Source organism: Silene latifolia, chromosome 6, assembly GCF_048544455.1.
Source record: "Silene latifolia isolate original U9 population chromosome 6, ASM4854445v1, whole genome shotgun sequence".
NCBI lineage: Eukaryota > Viridiplantae > Streptophyta > Magnoliopsida > Caryophyllales > Caryophyllaceae > Silene > Silene latifolia.
Genome location: NC_133531.1, coordinates 39,927,147 through 39,946,670, shown reverse-complemented (window position 1 = coordinate 39,946,670; position 19,524 = coordinate 39,927,147). Strand labels below are relative to the sequence as shown.

Genomic DNA, 19,524 nt, shown 5'->3' with positions numbered 1-19,524 from the left:
TTATTATTATTATTATTATTATTATTATTATTATTATTATTATTATTATTATTATTATTATTACTATTGTTGTTGTTATATATACTCCCTCTTCCCTGTTTTCTACCCATAATCACACGACTAACCAAAACAATAGAAAAGAACGGCGGCAAGAACGAGAGACGAAGAGAACTGCGTGCGGGTGTAGTTGGAATTTACGACTGTCGTCATCTCCGTAACTCCGTCACCATCATCGTCATCACCGTAACTTTAATATCATCATCATCATCGTTCTATTTTCTTTTCCGTCATCACCGTTCCGTGGCTAATTAAGGTAACTACCCAACTCGTTTCGGACTTAGTTAGTTCTTATATGTATGTATGTGTGTGTGTGAGTGTGTGTGTGTGTGTATATATATATATATATATATATATATAGGGTCAGAATCCGGTGAGAACCACTAACATAATGAGAACTGTGAGAACCCTTACTAAATCATCATCAAATCTTGTTCTGAAAGTTTTGATGTATCATTTACCCTTAGTTTAGTTTATTCAAACACATTTTTAGTATAGCTAAACAAAATTTATTGATTTTATTAACAAAATATAAACTTAATGTACAAAAATACAATTAGGCATACTAAATTGGTTATAGATGCACGAAAACAAATACGAGGTGCATGAAAATTATTACATGCATGAAAATGGTTACTAGGTGCATGAAAACAACAGGTTCTAGGTGCATGAAAATGAGTTATAGGTGCGTGAAAATTGTCAGATACATGAAAATGAGTAGTAGGTGCATATAAATTAATAAAATGCATCTCGTCTCGATTTTTATCACTAGTTTATGTTTTTTAGACCAAGAAATATATTATCTAGCCATAAAATTCCATGCCGAATTCAAATATGTCATTATTTTTTAAAAAAAAAATTCATAAGGTGGAGTTCTCACGGTTCTCACTATGTAGGTCGTTCTCACCGGATCCCAAATTTATATATATATATATATATATATATATATATATATATATATATAGAATTGGGATCCTATGAGAACCACCAACATAATGAGAACCGTGAGAACTCCACCATAAAGATTATTTTTGTAAAAAATAACGACATATTTGGATTTGGGATATAATGTTATGCCTAGATAACATATTTTTTTGATTCAAAAGGTATAAATTATTGACCGGAATCGAGACGAGAAACATTTTATTAATTTTCATGCACCTAGTACTCATTTTTCATGTATCTAACAATTTTCACGCACCTAGAACTCGTTTTCGTGCACCTAGAGTCTGATATTTTCATGCACCTAGTAATCGTTTTCATGCATGTAACAATTTTCACGCACCTAGTATTCGTTTTCATGCATCTATAGCCATTTTAGTATACCTAATTGTATATTTGTACATTAAGTTTATATTTTGTTAATGAAATCAAATTTTTTTTGTTTAGCTTACTAAATATGTGTTGGAATAAAATAAACTAACGGTAATGATTCATCACAACTTTCGGAACAAGATTTGATGATGATTTTGTAAGAGTTCTCACGGTTCTCATTATATTAATGGTTCTCACCGGATCCTGACCCTATATATATATATATATATATATATATATATATATATATATATATATATATATATATATATATATATATATATATATATATATATATATATATATATATATATGATCAACTTGATAATGAGTGAGTAGTCTCTTAGTTAGGGTTAATGGGTGATTAGGGGAAACCAACATGGGGAATGATTCATGCTTAAATTAATATGCTTTCATGTTTTATTTGCTTGCTTGTTTTGATCTCAACTCATGCACATGTTATATTTGATGAAATGCTAAGCCTATGAATCCTTGAATTTACCACCATCTCCTATCTTTTCAATGAGACTTGTAAGACATAACCCAACTCGAGTCTCATTAGATCATGCATGTTGTTGAGTAGGGAAGATTAAGTCGACTTGTAGGTGTTGTACAATCTAATCGATTCGGCTCCGGGACCCAAACTTTCCTAGGATTGTAAGATATAACCCAACTCAATCCATCACAACAATAATTGCTTGCTTATAATTTGAGAACATGTTTGTTTGATCAATTCCCATGATTCCCCTATGATCCCATGACATCCTAGTGATTTTTAATCAATTGTTTACACCTCTTTTAATTCATCTTGCTTGTTTATTTCCATTGCTATTTTAGTTAGTGACCTTTTACATCAACCCAAATTGTGACACCCCTAAGACACCACTAGTTTCAATAGAAATCTCATTTCAATACCCGTCCCTTGGGATCCGACCTTTACTTGCCTCTTTACTAATTGTAGAGTTGTTTGTGAAGTTATAAATTGTGTTTTGATTCGGACGTGACCCAACGACCATACCTTTAATTGTGAACACGAAACGGACCGATCAACATGTCGTAAGACTCTTTATTAATGAAATGATCTATTTGTTAATAAAAAAAAAGCCTTACTCTTTGGAACAAATAGAAATACCTAGAAGTTGCTTATCTTGAGACCACCTCCTATCAATATAGCTGCGTATTTCCCCAAACCATAAATAAATTTGTCACAAATATGGGCTATTACAAAACAATGAATAATTGTCAATTTATTCCTATATACTAAGTGTTTTTAACTGAGTGTCTCCTCAATTTAATTAGTAGTTTAGTTATCTTTATAGTATGTGGTTCATCTTTTAAATTACACATATAACGATATTTCATAACAAATACTTCATACTTGCGACTCGAGTCATGGTCTCTCATTAAGTTAGTGGGAATATGTGTTTTCTGTAATTCTTTTATTATTTATTATTGGTGAGATAATTGTGCGAGAAAGTTTAAGCAGACGCTTATACAACTCACTATACAAACGTCTTTCCTGGTGCACTCACAACTTTCTGCAGCATACCTTTAACCAAATTATCCGTCCCTATGTGAACTATTACTATCCAAACGTGTAACAATCAAACATTACATAATCCTTTAAATGTGTCAAATTTCGTATTCCGTTATTAAAATTGTTTCATACGCCTTTAAAAACCAAACAAATCCATTGCAAGTTAGATTGGCAATGCTAAATAAAAGAAAAGCACATAAGTATAATGCATATAATGCTATTAATATTACTCTGTCTATGCCCTTCTAAGAACAATGATCAAATTACTCCACTATACCATACATCTTTCCATACGTTGATGGAGTTAAATTACTCTGTTGATGGAGTCACTATCCACAACTATATTAAAGGTGCCCATCTGATGTTCGACATCTTGTCGTTTGAGCTTCAGCAGCCTTTAGAAATTACTCCACTACCATCTTTCCATCCGCATCCTCCCCACAACCCCGCCTTATCTCAATTTAATTGCCGAATACGATGTGTGTAGCCTGTGTAACGCTTCATTGCTCTACCTTCCATTGATTTCTACCGCCTTTATGTACTCCTTATAATTTGTAACTATTTTCTGAAAACCTATAATCGCAATATTATGATGATATAAATAATCATGTGAATGCCTAAGTATTTACCTGAAGTTTTTATATTAAATTACTAATCCCTTTTCGGAAGTGTAAGTATTATACTAATCCTAATGAATACATGGATGAATCAGACTATTAGTTGCTCAAACAAACATATACAGAGTATTTATATCATCATAATATTTTGTTCAAATTGGAGAAATCAATGAAATTCACATAAATCTTCACAAGAAAAAGGAATCACTTACCTTGGTTTTTGTTAAAGTGTATGAATTGTGTGTAGTATAGCGCAGTCATCTGTTTCGAAGAAAAAAGAAGAATTCGTCAATTAACCGTATACCTACCTTAATTACTCCGTATTATTTATATTTATAGTTGTAGTCAATAAGAAATATTTACCTCCTACTAAAATACACACTAATAATTCTCAATTAATAAATTACAAGAATACTCTTATTTTTTAAACAAAAGCAGTAGCCACTAATATCGCTCGAAATTAAACAAAACATTAGCCAATGAAATCGCTCCAAAAGTTCCTCTTTTATGAAGTTTTCATAGCAACTTTAGTTAAGCAAGTCACATGATATAAACTTGCAACTCTTGTAGATTTATCACTTGAGGAAGTAGTAGGAAAATACTCGTAAAATTAGTTAAAGCGGTAGAAGGATAATAGAGATCAAATTATAACACAAATTGAATAGTTAAAATTCCTATCTATTTTCCTTATTCTGATTGTGTAAGACTATTATAATATTTTTTAGAAGAGTAGGATAACTTTTATTTTGGCTCCTCGCAATTTTTTACTTATAAAAAAATATATAGATTTAATTAAATTAATTATAAAAAGTAATTTTTATAGATTTATTCTCATTATCTCATCAAATCTGACATATTTTTTACATGTCGTAGGACTCTTTATTAATGAAATGATCTATTTGTTAATAAAAAAAGCCTTACTCTTTGACACAATTAGAAATACCTAGAAGTTGTTTATCTTGAGACCACCTCCTACCAATATAGCTGCGTATTTCCCCAAACCATAAATAAATTTGTCACAAATATGGGCTATTACAAAACATTTAATAATTGTCAATTTATTCCTATATACTAAGTGTTTTTAACTGAGTGTCTCCTCAATTTAATTAGTAGTTTAGTTATCTTTATAGTATGTGGTTCATTTTTTAAATTACACATATAACGATATTTCATAACAAATACTTCATACTTGCGACTCGAGTCATGGTCTCTCATTAAGTTAGTGGGAATATGTGTTTTCAGTAGTTTTTTTATTATTTATTATTGGTGGGATAATTGTGCGAGAAATTTTAAGCAGACGCTTATACAACTCACTATACAAACCTCTTGCCTAGGGCACTCATAACTTTCTGCAGCATACCTTTAAGCAAATTATCCGTCCCTATGTGAACTATTACTATCCAAACGTGTAACAATCAAACATTACATAATCCTTTAAATGTTTCAAATTTCGTATTCCTATATTAAAATTGTTTAATACGCCTTTAAAAACCAAACAAATCCATTGCATGTTAGATTGGCAATGCTAAATAAAAGAAAAGCACATAAGTATAATGCATATAATGCTATTAATATTACTCTGTCTAAGCCCTTCAAAGAACAATGATCAAATTACTCCACTATACCATACATCTTTCCATACGTTGATGGAGTTAAATTACTCTGTTGATGGAGTCACTATCCACAACTATATTAGAGGTGCCCATCTGATGTTCGACATCTTGTCGTTTGAGCTTCAGCAGCCTTTAGAAATTACTCCACTAACATCTTTCCATCCGCATCCTCCCCACAACCCCGCCTTATCTCAATTTAATTGCCGAATACGATGTGTGTAGCCTGTGTAACGCTTCATTGCTCTACCTACCATTGATTTCTACCGCCTTTATATACTCCTTATAATTTGTAACTATTTTCTGAAAACCTATAATCGCAATATTACGATGATATAAATAATCATGTGAATGCCTAAGTATTTACCTGAAGTTTTTATATTAAATTACTAATCCCTTTTCGGAAGTGTAAGTATTATACTAATCATAATGAATACATGGATGAATCAGACTATTAGTTGCTCAAACAAACATATACAGAGTATTTATATCATCATAATATTTTGTTCAAATTGGAGAAATCAATGAAATTCACATAAATCTTCACAAGAAAAAGGAATCACTTACCTTGGTTTTTGTTAAAGTGTATGAATTGTGTGTAGTATAGCGCAGTCATCTGTTTCGAAGAAAAAAGAAGAATTCGTCAATTAACCGTATACCTACCTTAATTACTCCGTATTATTTATATTTATAGTTGTAGTCAATAAGAAATATTTACCTCCTACTAAAATACACACTAATAATTCTCAATTAATAAATTAAAAGAATACTCTTATTTTTTAAACAAAAGCAGTAGCCACTAATATCGCTCGAAATTAAACAAAACATTAGCCAATGAAATCGCTCCAAAAGTTCCTCTTTTATGAAGTGTTCATAGCAACTTTAGTTAAGCAAGTCACATTATATAAACTTGCAACTCTTGTAGATTTATCACTTGAGGAAGTAGTAGGAAAATACTCGTAAAATTAGTTAATGCGGTAGAAGGATAATAGAGATCAAATTATAACACAAATTGAATAGTTAAAATTCCTATCTATTTTCCTTATTCTGATTGTGTAAGACTATTATAATATTTTCTAGAAGAGTAGGATAACTTTTATTTTGGCTCCTCGCAATTTTTTACTTATAAAAAAATATATAGATTTAATTAAATTAATTATAAAAAGTAATTTTTATAGATTTATTCTCATTATCTCATCAAATCTGACATATTTTTTACATGTCGTAGGACTCTTTATTAATGAAATGATCTATTTGTTAATAAAAAAAGCCTTACTCTTTGACACAATTAGAAATACCTAGAAGTTGTTTATCTTGAGACCACCTCCTACCAATATAGCTGCGTATTTCCCCAAACCATAAATAAATTTGTCACAAATATGGGCTATTACAAAACATTTAATAATTGTCAATTTATTCCTATATACTAAGTGTTTTTAACTGAGTGTCTCCTCAATTTAATTAGTAGTTTAGTTATCTTTATAGTATGTGGTTCATCTTTTAAATTACACATATAACGATATTTCATAACAAATACTTCATACTTGCGACTCGAGTCATGGTCTCTCATTAAGTTAGTGGGAATATGTGTTTTCAGTAATTCTTTTATGATTTATTATTGGTGGGATAATTGTGCGAGAAAGTTTAAGCAGACGCTTATACAACTCACTATACAAACCTCTTGCCTAGGGCACTCATAACTTTCTGCAGCATACCTTTAAGCAAATTATCCGTCCCTATGTGAACTATTACTATCCAAACGTGTAACAATCAAACATTACATAATCCTATAAATGTTTCAAATTTCGTATTCCTATATTAAAATTGTTTAATACGCCTTTAAAAACCAAACAAATCCATTGCATGTTAGATTGGCAATGCTAAATAAAAGAAAAGCACATAAGTATAATGCATATAATGCTATTAATATTACTCTGTCTAAGCCCTTCTAAGAACAATGATCAAATTACTCCACTATACCATACATCTTTCCATACGTTGATGGAGTTAAATTACTCTGTTGATGGAGTCACTATCCACAACTATATTAGAGGTGCCCATCTGATGTTCGACATCTTGTCGTTTGAGCTTCAGCAGCCTTTAGAAATTACTCCACTAACATCTTTCCATCCGCATCCTCCCCACAACCCCGCCTTATCTCAATTTAATTGTCGAATACGATGTGTGTAGCCTGTGTAACGCTTCATTGCTCTACCTTCCATTGATTTCTACCGCCTTTATGTACTCCTTATAATTTGTAACTATTTTCTGAAAACCTATAATCGCAATATTATGATGATATAAATAATCATGTGAATGCCTAAGTATTTACCTGAAGTTTTTATAGTAAATTACTAATCCCTTTTCGGAAGTGTAAGTATTATACTAATCCTAATGAATACATGGATGAATCAGACTATTAGTTGCTCAAACAAACATATACAGAGTATTTATATCATCATAATATTTTGTTCAAATCGGAGAAATCAATGAAATTCACATAAATCTTCACAAGAAAAAGGAATCACTTACTTTGGTTTTTGTTAAAGTGTATGAATTATGTGTAGTATAGCGCAGTCATCTGTTTCGAAGAAAAAGGAAGAATTCGTCAATTAACCGTATACCTACCTTAATTACTCCGTATTATTTATATTTATAGTTGTAGTCAATAAGAAATATTTACCTCCTACTAAAATACACACTAATAATTCTCAATTAATAAATTAAAAGAATACGCTTATTTTTTAAACAAAAGAAGTAGCCACTAATATCGCTCGAAATTAAACAAAACATTAGCCAATGAAATCGCTCCAAAAGTTCCTCTTTTATGAAGTTTTCATAGCAACTTTAGTTAAGCAAGTCACATTATATAAACTTGCAACTCTTGTAGATTTATCACTTGAGAAAGTAGTAGTAAAATACTCGTAAAATTAGTTAAAGCGGTAGAGGGATAATAGAGATCAAATTATAACACAAATTGAATAGTTAAAATTCCTATCTATTTTCCTTATTTCGATTGTGTAAGACTATTATAATATTTTTAGAAGAGTAGGATAACTTTTATTTTGGCTCCTCGCAATTTTTTACTTATAAAAAAATATATAGATTTAATTAAATTAATTATAAAAAGTAATTTTTATAGATTTATTCTCATTATCTCATCAAATCTGACATATTTTTTACATGTCGTAGGACTCTTTATTAATGAAATGATCTATTTGTTAATAAAAAAAAGCCTTACTCTTTGACACAATTAGAAATACCTAGAAGTTGCTTATCTTAAGACCACCTCCTACCAATATAGTTGCGTATTGCCCCAAACCATAAATAAATTTGTCACAAATATGGGCTATTACAAAACATTTGATAATTGTCAATTTATTCCTATATACTAAGTGTTTTTAAATGAGTGTCTCCTCAATTTAATTAGTAGTTTAGTTATCTTTATAGTATGTGGTTCATCTTTTAAATTACACATATAACGATATTTCATAACAAATACTTCATACTTGCGACTCGAGTCATGGTCTCTCAATAAGTTAGTGGGAATATGTGTTTTAAGTAATTCTTTTATTATTTATTATTGGTGGGATAATTGTGCGAGAAAGTTTAAGCAGACGCTTATACAACTCACTATATATACCTCTTGCCTAGGGCACTCATAACTTTCTGCAGCATACCTTTAAGCAAATTATCCGTCCCTATGTGAACTATTACTATCCAAACGTGTAACAATCAAACATTACATAATCCTTTAAATGTGTCAAATTTCGTATTCCTATATTAAAATTGTTTAATACGCCTTTAAAAACCAAACAAATCCATTGCATGTTAGATTGGCAATGCTAAATAAAAGAAAAGCACATAAGTATAATGCATATAATGCTATTAATATTACTCTGTCTAAGCCCTTCTAAGAACAATGATCAAATTACTCCACTATACCATACATCTTTCCATACGTTGATGGAGTTAAATTACTCTGTTGATGGAGTCACTATCCACAACTTTATTAGAGGTGCCCATCTGATGTTCGACATCTTGTCGTTTGAGCTTCAGCAGCCTTTAGAAATTACTCCACTAACATCTTTCCATCAGCATCCTCACCACAACCCCGCCTTATCTCAATTTAATTGTCGAATACGATGTGTGTAGCCTGTGTAACGCTTCATTGCTCTACCTTCCATTGATTTCTACCGCCTTTATGTACTCCTTATAATTTGTAACTATTTTCTGAAAACCTATAATCGCAATATTATGATGATATAAATAATCATGTGAATGCCTAAGTATTTACCTGAAGTTTTTATATTAAATTACTAATCCCTTTTCGGAAGTGTAAGTATTATACTAATCCTAATGAATACATGGATGAATCAGACTATTAGTTGCTCAAACAAACATATACAGAGTATTTATATCATCATAATATTTTGTTCAAATTGGAGAAATCAATGAAATTCACATAAATCTTCACAAGAAAAAGGAATCACTTACTTTGGTTTTTGTTAAAGTGTATGAATTATGTGTAGTATAGCTAGATCATCTGTTTCAAGAAAAAGAAGAATTCGTCAATTAACCGTATACCTACCTTAATTACTCCGTATTATTTATATTTATAGTTGTAGTCAATAAGAAATATTTACCTCCTACTAAAATACACAATAATAATTCTCAATTAATAAATTAAAAGAATACTCTTATTTTTTAAACAAAAGAAGTAGCCACTAATATCGCTCGAAATTAAACAAAACATTAGCCAATGAAATCGCTCCAAAAGTTCCTCTTTTATGAAGTTTTCATAGCAACTTTAGTTAAGCAAGTCACATTATATAAACTTGCAACTCTTGTAGATTTATCACTTGAGAAAGTAGTAGTAAAATACTCGTAAAATTAGTTAAAGCGGTAGAGGGATAATAGAGATCAAATTATAACACAAATTAAATAGTTAAAATTCCTATCTATTTTCCTTATTCTGATTGTGTAAGACTATTATAATATTTTTTAGAAGAGTAGGATAACTTTTATTTTGGCTCCTCGCAATTTTTTACTTATAAAAAAAATATATAGATTTAATTAAATTAATTATAAAAAGTAATTTTTATAGATTTATTCTCATTATCTCATCAAATCTGACATATTTTTTACATGTCGTAGGACTCTTTATTAATGAAATGATCTATTTGTTAATAAAAAAAAGCCTTACTCTTTGACACAATTAGAAATACCTAGAAGTTGCTTATCTTGAGACCACCTCCTACCAATATAGCTGCGTATTGCCCCAAACCATAAATAAATTTGTCACAAATATGGGCTATTACAAAACATTTGATAATTGTCAATTTATTCCTATATACTAAGTGTTTTTAAATGAGTGTCTCCTCAATTTAATTAGTAGTTTAGTTATCTTTATAGTATGTGGTTCATCTTTTAAATTACACATATAACGATATTTCATAACAAATACTTCATACTTGCGACTCGAGTCATGGTCTCTCATTAAGTTAGTGGGAATATGTGTTTTAAGTAATTCTTTTATTATTTATTATTGGTGGGATAATTGTGCGAGAAAGTTTAAGCAGACGCTTATACAACTCACTATATAAACCTCTTGCCTAGGGCACTCATAACTTTCTGCAGCATACCTTTAAGCAAATTATCCGTCCCTATGTGAACTATTACTATCCAAACGTGTAACAATCAAACATTACATAATCCTTTAAATGTGTCAAATTTCGTATTCCTATAAACCAAACAAATCCATTGCATGTTAGATTGGCAATGTTAAATAAAAGAAAAGCACATAAGTATAATGCATATAATGCTATTAATATTACTCTGTCTAAGCCCTTCTAAGAACAATGATCAAATTACTCCACTATACCATACATCTTTCCATACGTTGATGGAGTTAAATTACTCTGTTGATGGAGTCACTATCCACAACTATATTAGAGGTGCCCATCTGATGTTCGACATCTTGTCGTTTGAGCTTCAGCAGCCTTTAGAAATTACTCCACTAACATCTTTCCATCCGCATCCTCCCCACAACCCCGCCTTATCTCAATTTAATTGTCGAATACGATGTGTGTAGCCTGTGTAACGCTTCATTGCTCTACCTTCCATTGATTTCTACCGCCTTTATGTACTCCTTATAATTTGTAACTATTTTCTGAAAACCTATAATCGCAATATTATGATGATATAAATAATCATGTGAATGCCTAAGTATTTACCTGCAGTTTTTATATTAAATTACTAATCCCTTTTCGGAAGTGTAAGTGTTATACTAATCCTAATGAATACATGGATGAATCAGACTATTAGTTGCTCAAACAAACATATACAGAGTATTTATATCATCATAATATTTTGTTCAAATTGGAGAAATCAATGAAATTCACATAAATCTTCACAAGAAAAAGGAATCACATACTTTGGTTTTTGTTAAAGTGTATGAATTATGTGTAGTATAGCGCAGTCATCTGTTTCGAAGAAAAAAGAAGAATTCGTCAATTAACCGTATACCTACCTTAATTACTCCGTATTATTTATATTTATAGTTGTAGTCAATAAGAAATATTTACCTCCTACTAAAATACACACTAATAATTCTCAATTAATAAATTAAAAGAATACTCTTATTTTTTAAACAAAAGAAGTAGCCACTAATATCGCTCGAAATTAAACAAAACATTAGCCAATGAAATCGCTCCAAAAGTTCCTCTTTTATGAAGTTTTCATAGCAACTTTAGTTAAGCAAGTCACATTATATAAACTTGCAACTCTTGTAGATTTATCACTTGAGAAAGTAGTAGTAAAATACTCGTAAAATTAGTTAAAGCGGTAGAGGGATAATAGAGATCAAATTATAACACAAATTGAATAGTTAAAATTCCTATCTATTTTCCTTATTCTGATTGTGTAAGACTATTATAATATTTTTTAGAAGAGTAGGATAACTTTTATTTTGGCTCCTCGCAATTTTTTACTTATAAAAAAATATATAGATTTAATTAAATTAATTATAAAAAGTAATTTTTATAGATTTATTCTCATTATCTCATCAAATCTGACATATTTTTTACATGTCGTAGGACTCTTTATTAATGAAATGATCTATTTGTTAATAAAAAAAAGCCTTACTCTTTGCCACAATTAGAAATACCTAGAAGTTGCTTATCTTGAGACCACCTCCTACCAATACAGCTGCGTATTGCCCCAAACCATAAATAAATTTGTCACAAATATGGGCTATTACAAAACATTTGATAATTGTCAATTTATTCCTATATACTAAGTGTTTTTAAATGAGTGTCTCCTCAATTTAATTAGTAGTTTAGTTATCTTTATAGTATGTGGTTCATCTTTTAAATTACACATATAACGATATTTCATAACAAATACTTCATACTTGCGACTCGAGTCATGGTCTCTCATTAAGTTAGTGGGAATATGTGTTTTAAGTAATTCTTTTATTATTTATTATTGGTGGGATAATTGTGCGAGAAAGTTTAAGCGGGCACGCTATACAACTCACTATATAAACCTCTTGCCTAGGGCACTCATAACTTTCTGCGGCAAAGATACCTTTAAGCAAATTATCCGTCCCTATGTGAACTATTACTATCCAAACGTGTAACAATCAAACATTACATAATCCTTTAAATGTGTCAAATTTCATATTCCTATATTAAAATTGTTTAATACGCCTTTAAAAACCAAACAAATCCATTGCATGTTAGATTGGCAATGCTAAATAAAAGAAAAGCACATAAGTATAATGCATATAATGCTATTAATATTACTCTGTCTAAGCCCTTCTAAGAACAATGATCAAATTACTCCACTATACCATACATCTTTCCATACGTTGATGGAGTTAAATTACTCTGTTGATGGAGTCACTATCCACAACTATATTAGAGGTGCCCATCTGATGTTCGACATCTTGTCGTTTGAGCTTCAGCAGCCTTTAGAAATTACTCCACTAACATTTTTCCATCCGCATCCTCCCCACAACCCCGCCTTATCTCAATTTAATTGTCGAATACGATGTGTGTAGCCTGTGTAACGCTTCATTGCTCTACCTTCCATTGATTTCTACCGCCTTTATGTACTCCTTATAATTTGTAACTATTTTCTGAAAACCTATAATCGCAATATTATGATGATATAAATAATCATGTGAATGCCTAAGTATTTACCTGAAGTTTTTATATTAAATTACTAATCCCTTTTCGGAAGTGTAAGTATTATACTAATCCTAATGAATACATGGATGAATCAGACTATTAGTTGCTCAAACAAACATATACAGAGTATTTATATCATCATAATATTTTGTTCAAATTGGAGAAATCAATGAAATTCACATAAATCTTCACAAGAAAAAGGAATCACTTACTTTGGTTTTTGTTAAAGTGTATGAATTATGTGTAGTATAGCGCAGTCATCTGTTTCGAAGAAAAAAGAAGAATTCGTCAATTAACCGTATACCTACCTTAATTACTCCGTATTATTTATATTTATAGTTGTAGTCAATAAGAAATATTTACCTCCTACTAAAATACACAATAATAATTCTCAATTAATAAATTAAAAGAATACTCTTATTTTTTAAACAAAAGAAGTAGCCACTAATAACGCTCGAAATTAAACAAAACATTACCCAATGAAATCGCTCCAAAAATTCCTCTTTTATGAAGTTTTCATAGCAACTTTAGTTAAGCAAGTCACATTATATAAACTTGCAACTCTTGTAGATTTATCACTTGAGAAAGTAGTAGTAAAATACTCGTAAAATTAGTTAAAGCGGTAGAGGGATAATAGAGATCAAATTATAACACAAATTGAATATTTAAAATTCCTATCTATTTTCCTTATTCTGATTGTGTAAGACTATTATAATATTTTTTAGAAGAGTAGGATAACTTTTATTTTGGCTCCTCGCAATTTTTTACTTATAAAAAAATATATAGATTTAATTAAATTAATTATAAAAAATAATTTTTATAGATTTATTCTCATTATCTCATCAAATCTGACATATTTTTTATATGTCGTAGGACTCTTTATTAATGAAATGATCTATTTGTTAATAAAAAAAAGCCTTACTCTTTGACACAATTAGAAATACCTAGAAGTTGCTTATCTTGAGACCACCTCCTACCAATATAGCTGCGTATTTCCCCAAACCATAAATAAATTTGTCACAAATATGGGCTATTACAAAACATTTGATAATTGTCAATTTATTCCTATATACTAAGTGTTTGTAACTGAGTGTCTCCTCAATTTAATTAGTAGTTTAGTTATCTTTATCGTATGTGGTTCATCTTTTAAATTACACATATAACGATATTTCATAACAAATACTTCATACTTGCGACTCGAGTCATGGTCTCTCATTAAGTTAGTGGGAATATGTGTTTTAAGTAATTCTTTTATTATTTATTATTGGTGGGATAATTGTGCGAGAAAGTTTAAGCAGACGCTTATACAACTCACTATACAAACCTCTTGCCTAGGGCACTCATAACTTTCTGCAGCATACCTTTAAGCAAATTATCCTTCCCTATGTGAACTATTACCATCCAAACGTGTAATAATCAAACATTACATAATCCTTTAAATGTGTCAAATTTCGTATTCCTATATTAAAATTGGTAATACGCCTTTAAAAACCAAACAAATCCATTGCATGTTAGATTGGCAATGCTAAATAAAAGAAAAGCACATAAGTATAATGCATATAATGCTATTAATATTACTCTGTCTAAGCCCTTCTAAGAACAATGATCAAATTACTCCACTATACCATACATCTTTCCATACGTTGATGGAGTTAAATTACTCTGTTGATGGAGTCACTATCCACAACTATATTAGAGGTGCCCATCTGATGTTCGACATCTTGTCGTTTGAGCTTCAGCATCCTTTAGAAATTACTCCACTTCCATCTTTCCATCCGCTCGAAATTAAACAAAAACATTAGCCAATGAAATCGCTCCAAAAGTTCCTCTTTTAAGTATATATATTGACTGATTGATTTATCATAGCATTCGAAAATATCGAAAAAAGAAAATACGACCACGCACAAGCATTTGGAATATTAAAATTAAATAGGATTCAATTTCTTACACGATCAAAGAAAAATTTTAACTCCAAAATAAAAATTACTGCTTAGCTAAAACAATTGTCATACCCTTATACGATATAAGACTAACTTCCTCCAAATAAGATTCAATTTCCTGAAATCCTCTAAACCGATAGGCGCAAACTGTCTTGTTGTAACTCTAATCCGAGTCGACAACGTGCTACCATTTGGACTAGTAGGAAATCCCTTGGAATTCCATGTTATAGTATGCAGTTGTTTAGCCGCTATTGTAATACCTCGTATTTTAAGGCAGGGTTAATAGTTAGTCAACGGATGTGATTTATAAATTATATTTCAAAATACGTTTTATTATATTTACTAAATACAGATTGTGTTGTGAGAAGGAAATACATAATAATTAGTATATGAGTTGGGATGGCAAATTAGACTCGTGTAAACCGTGTATATAGTACACAATAGTTAATTAGTTAATAGTAATGATAATACACATATTATAATTAGGAAAGTTTCCTATCAACTTCCTAAGTTGTCTTGCCTTCTACTATAAATACTAGGATAGACCTATTCATAATCACTTTTCACTTTTACAAATACTAGTTGTTGCTCCGCGCCCTACCGGGCGCGGTGCCCCAATTCATGCTATTTGCGTATATGAAACCAAGAGTTATGCTGCGGGGGAAATGTGTGCTGCAAATGTCAGTGAACATTGCGATTTACGTCTCCTATGATATAGAAGATTATAAGCACTATACCACGTACAATATGCAAACAAAGGAATTAATAGTATTGTAAACAAACAGTCCATCAGTTGGACATATACGTACACGGAAAACAATTATCACAGTACAACTTAGCTTGCACGTATTCAAAATTAGAGAAATTCAGTAATGCAAAGTATTCATAGTAGGTTGTTACTACAATGAATACTGGAAAAACTTTACAACCAATGCCTTGAGTAGTTTCTTATTTACTTAGACGCAAACGACAGCTCTAATAGCTTTCAAATAACATGTAGGTCATTGTATACTCTGTGCCAATTGTTTAGGGCTGATTTACTGGATCTAGCTTGAATAACGTCTCTTATGATGCCCTGTGCAATTTGAAAACATTTATAGTCAAATAGGTTTATCTTACTCTAAAATAGCATGAGACGGATTTTGACGACAGTTCCTACCACAGTAAAACTCATCCAAAAAAAAAGCACATGTGAAGGGAAACTTACAACAGCCACCTTGCCCTGGAAGTCCGGCATCCTTAGGACCGCTGTAGACATACCATTTCCTCCCACGAACTCCTTGGCCGGAAGGGCACAAGTTGTAGCTTCCATCAATTTGTTGGTTGTCAACTTGTCAGCCTTTGTTGTATGCCTATCTCAACATCAAACTCGTCATCCTACGCAAGAATAAATAACAATCAATATAGTAGTAACGCTGAGTAACACCATATTTTGCATCGAACTCGTCGTTCCCCCCTCTTCCTCTCTCTCCCCCTTTCCCTATGCTTATTTCCCTATCAATTTGCACAAATAAATTTGAACACCAGAGTCCCTTTTCCCCTCCTTCCCTCTTCCCCTTTCCCTCTCAAATGGTGCAAAATCAAGCACAAGCACTCTTCCCTTCCCTAGGTATAATCGCCAGATGAAAATTAACAGACTACATTTACATATAACATGGGAAGATCTGTAGTTCATAACGTAATAAAGATATTACATGGAGGAATGATATATTGGTAATTTTGCAAAGAAAAAACTGACAATTTATATGAAAGGCTTTTGTATCTACCCTAAACTGCAGTCATCATGTCATGGTTCCACGATAACATAAACTGCCTTACTACTCAGCTTAAGCTACCTTAAAACATGTGAGTGGCCACAAGCTAATGAGTAATCAGACCATGCAACATATTTTTTTTTTAAATAGATGATTATAATGCAGCCTTTGGCTATTAATACCCAAGCCCTAATTCCTGATTTCTGACTATATACATAACAGTTTGAAACTGCTATAAGCACATCCAAAGCCAACCAATCGAATAATTTTCATCATTGAGACTCGAAAAGAAGAAACATTGAGATCGAATCCTCACAGATGAGATTTACGACAAAATGCACTTGTAATTCCACAAATACTCAAGTCAAATTTACATAAACATCATTGTAAGACCGCATTAATACCGCGATTAAGGTAATTATTAACAAATTCACTTATATGAGTAGTTGGCTAAGTAACATGCGATTTTAGAATAGGTTAGTGCATAACCAACCATATCTCTCTCCCTCTCAGCCACTCTCGAATAGCCCCGTCAAAAAACATAATTCAAACAACACTTGACAAACCAGTGATTTAGTGAATATTAGGAAGTAAGCTGCATGGCTTCCTGAGACGCTGCTAGTCCAATTTTTCTTCGAAAATGTCCACATTAATTCCCACAACAAAAACGGATAATGTATAATTATATGGAGAGATAACGCAAAATTAATACAGATCTAGCTAAAAGGGCAACTCATAGTAAACAATTAATCGAAACATGAAGGTTAGAAACTCTTAAAACGAGAAAGTCGTTAATAGATCTCAAAGTACCTAAATCAGCCACCAAAAAAAGAATGTAGCCTATCACCTGGGTTAGGTGGATGATTAGAATGTAAGTTGAATAAGACAAAGTTGAATATCATTAGATTAATTAAATTGCTAATACCAATAACCATACAATTAGCTTAAAATTAACTCAATCCGCAACTAAACCTTCCCGACATCATATACAACACCCCCACAATATAAACAATATCACACTTAATATCTCTCACTTATCCCTCACTTTTCCATATATACATCCTCCGAGACAACCCCACATTAATCATCTTACTACATAAAATCCACTAATTATTTTATGCTTGTAAGTGAATGAGACAGATGGGAAGTACGTGCCTAAAATGAAATGAGAATGGGATGGTGAAAAAGGAATGGACGCAAATGAGTAATGAACAGAGGGAATAGGACAATGGAAAAGGAGTGGACACATCAAAACTTAGATATTGGCCTAAAGGTAACATGGAAAAGCAAAATGTGTCAAGAAATGAGAACCTCAAATAAAACTCATTATTTTCATTTACATCTACTCCCAATATGATTAATCTACCTATGAAACTATGACCCATAAAAATATTGAACTACTAAAAGGTAGACTCAAACCCTATCTTCAAACATGTGTTGTTTTGAGATCAATAACCGCAATCTGAAGTAAGGAAAGGAAAACTCAACTTAAACAAGAAAAAGAATCACAAATGAGAATTGTTATCAATCATCGTGACTATCAAATCACAGACATAAAACGCAGCACCTCACACCATTCAATCCAAAACATTCATAACTTGAACTATACTACCTAAGTTTCTTTGGAATTACCCCACTTTCCAAGATTTACGAGGACTATTTAACCAAATGGGGCACTCCCTAAGAAACGGAGAGACTATATTTGATGCTTAGTTTATCATGTTATAACTACAAAAGAAAACCCCAAAAAATACAATCTTAAAAATCAAACATTGAACTAACAATTCAAAAGCAGGTCTAAATTCCTGAAAACAAGAACCAATAAAACTCACAATTCCACTAAATCGTCAAATTAAACAGAAAACAGAGATAACATACAGTGGAAGGAGTTCTGGTTTTCGAAACAATCCACAGTGATGCCCTTACTTGCTCGATCTCCGTTATCCTTAGCAACTGCAATCACATTTTAAAAATATCAAATGTATGAACCTATCGGTAAAGAAACAACTGCAATCGCATTAAAATAAGACTCGGTTTAAAGCTGGCTTTCTCAAAAATTCGACAGGTCTAAAGAAGCAATCCACCACAGTAAGTTATGAGTTTATCAACCAATGTGTTTGTCAAGCAACTATGTTTGATATATACCCTTTAACATAATAATATAACCACCGTGAGCAATTGAGCACGACATGTAGCATCATCCTTTAGAGAATGTCGCTTTTCTTTGCTTAGTTTCAGTTTCAGTATTAGTTGGTCAAACTATTCTTTAAGGAAATTGATTAGTTCCCGTCGGTTTAAACCCTAATCAAAGTAACTGAATACTGAAGTGAGCAAAAATTTACAATACGCATCGTATTTACTTGAACCCAATTCCCGATTCTCCATTACAATGAAGATACATAATTTAGATAATGTAAGCAACAGTTAATTCTGTACATTACAAAGCAAGTTCACCGCTACCACCCACTTTAAGAAAAAAAGACACGGCTACGTGAATTCT

The 19,524-nt window shown here is 31.2% G+C and overlaps 1 long non-coding RNA gene across 1 annotated transcript; it reads right to left on the bottom strand.

Annotated features, from left to right (window-relative positions):
- Nucleotides 1-15,975: 15,975 nt before the first annotated feature.
- Nucleotides 15,976-18,980, bottom strand: LOC141658723 (uncharacterized). Its single transcript, XR_012549374.1, has 3 exons — nt 18,903-18,980; nt 16,478-16,647; nt 15,976-16,345 (listed from the first exon to the last, which is right to left on the bottom strand). It is a non-coding gene; the product is annotated as an uncharacterized LOC141658723 (long non-coding RNA).
- Nucleotides 18,981-19,524: the final 544 nt, after the last annotated feature.